Raw genomic sequence first — 2688 nt, 5'->3', positions numbered from 1 at the left:
CGGTATCCGCCGTTAGTTCACAGGGAACTAGACAATTTATTGAGGCAGTGTGCCCCCGTTACCAAATACCATCTAGGTTCCACTTCTCTAGGCAGGCGATACCGAGAATGTACACGGACGTCAGAAAAAGACTCACCAGTGTCCTAAAAAATGCAGTTGTACCCAATGTCCACTTAACCACGGACATGTGGACAAGTGGAGCAGGGCAGGGTCAGGACTATATGACTGTGACAGCCCACTGGGTAGATGTATGGACTCCCGCCGCAAGAACAGCAGCGGCGGCACCAGTAGCAGCATCTCGCAAACGCCAACTCTTTCCTAGGCAGGCTACGCTTTGTATCACCGCTTTCCAGAATACGCACACAGCTGAAAACCTCTTACGGCAACTGAGGAAGATCATCGCGGAATGGCTTACCCCAATTGGACTCTCCTGTGGATTTGTGGCATCGGACAACGCCAGCAATATTGTGTGTGCATTAAATATGGGCAAATTCCAGCACGTCCCATGTTTTGCACATACCTTGAATTTGGTGGTGCAGAATTTTTTAAAAAACGACAGGGGCGTGCAAGAGATGCTGTCGGTGGCCAGAAAAATTGCGGGACACTTTCGGCGTACAGGCACCACGTACAGAAGACTGGAGCACCACCAAAAACTACTGAACCTGCCCTGCCATCATCTGAAGCAAGAAGTGGTAACGAGGTGGAATTCAACCCTCTATATGCTTCAGAGGTTGGAGGAGCAGCAAAAGGCCATTCAAGCCTATACAATTGAGCACGATATAGGAGATGGAATGCACCTGTCTCAAGTGCAGTGGAGAATGATTTCAACGTTGTGCAAGGTTCTGATGCCCTTTGAACTTGCCACACGTGAAGTCAGTTCAGACACTGCCAGCCTGAGTCAGGTCATTCCCCTCATCAGGCTTTTGCAGAAGAAGCTGGAGGCATTGAAGAAGGAGCTAACACGGAGCGATTCCGCTAGGCATGTGGGACTTGTGGATGCAGCCCTTAATTCGCTTAACAAGGATTCACGGGTGGTCAATCTGTTGAAATCAGAGCACTACATTTTGGCCACCGTGCTCGATCCTAGATTTAAAGCCTACCTTGGATCTCTCTTTCCGGCAGACACAGGTCTGCTGGGGTTGAAAGACCTGCTGGTGACAAAATTGTCAAGTCAAGCGGAACGCGACCTGTCAACATCTCCTCCTTCACATTCTCCCGCAACTGGGGGTGCGAGGAAAAGGCTCAGAATTCCGAGCCCACCCGCTGGCGGTGATGCAGGGCAGTCTGGAGCGACTGCTGATGCTGACATCTGGTCCGGACTGAAGGACCTGACAACGATTACGGACATGTCGTCTACTGTCACTGCATATGATTCTCTCAACATTGATAGAATGGTGGAGGATTATATGAGTGACCGCATCCAAGTAGGCACGTCACACAGTCCGTACTTATACTGGCAGGAAAAAGAGGCAATTTGGAGGCCCTTGCACAAACTGGCTTTATTCTACCTAAGTTGCCCTCCCACAAGTGTGTACTCCGAAAGAGTGTTTAGTGCCGCCGCTCACCTTGTCAGCAATCGGCGTACGAGGTTACATCCAGAAAATGTGGAGAAGATGATGTTCATTAAAATGAATTATAATCAATTCCTCCGCGGAGACATTGACCAGCAGCAATTGCCTCCACAAAGTACACAGGGAGCTGAGATGGTGGATTCCAGTGGGGACGAATTGATAATCTGTGAGGAGGGGGATGTACACGGTGATATATCGGAGGGTGAAGATGAGGTGGACATCTTGCCTCTGTAGAGCCAGTTTGTGCAAGGAGAGATTAATTGCTTCTTTTTTGGGGGGGGTCCAAACCAACCCGTCATATCAGTCACAGTCGTGTGGCAGACCCTGTCACTGAAATGATGGGTTGGTTAAAGTGTGCATGTCCTGTTTTGTTTATACAACATAAGGGTGGGTGGGAGGGCCCAAGGATAATTCCATCTTGCACCTCTTTTTTCTTTTCTTTTTCTTTGCATCATGTGCTGATTGGGGAGGGTTTTTTGGAAGGGACATCCTGCGTGACACTGCAGTGCCACTCCTAGATGGGCCCGGTGTTTGTGTCGGCCACTAGGGTCGCTAATCTTACTCACACAGTCAGCTACCTCATTGCGCCTCTTTTTTTCTTTGCGTCATGTGCTGTTTGGGGAGGGTTTTTTGGAAGGGACATCCTGCGTGACACTGCAGTGCCACTCCTAGATGTGCCCGGTGTTTGTGTCGGCCACTAGGGTCGCTAATCTTACTCACACAGTCAGCTACCTCATTGCGCCTCTTTTTTTCTTTGCGTCATGTGCTGTTTGGGGAGGGTTTTTTGGAAGGGCCATCCTGCGTGACACTGCAGTGCCACTCCTAGATGGGCCCGGTGTTTGTGTCGGCCACTAGGGTCGCTTATCTTACTCACACAGCGACCTCGGTGCAAATTTTAGGACTAAAAATAATATTGTGAGGTGTGATGTGTTCAGAATAGGCTGAAAATGAGTGTAAATTATGTTTTTTGAGGTTAATAATACTTTGGGATCAAAATTACCCCCAAATTCTATGATTTAAGCTGTTTTTTAGGGTTTTTTGAAAAAAACACCCGAATCCAAAACACACCCGAATCCGACAAAAAAAATTCGGTGAGGTTTTGCCAAAACGCGTTCGA

Source organism: Pseudophryne corroboree, chromosome 4 (assembly GCF_028390025.1).
Source record: "Pseudophryne corroboree isolate aPseCor3 chromosome 4, aPseCor3.hap2, whole genome shotgun sequence".
In the NCBI taxonomy this organism is placed as follows: domain Eukaryota; kingdom Metazoa; phylum Chordata; class Amphibia; order Anura; family Myobatrachidae; genus Pseudophryne; species Pseudophryne corroboree.
Note: the sequence above shows the minus strand (reverse complement) of the source record.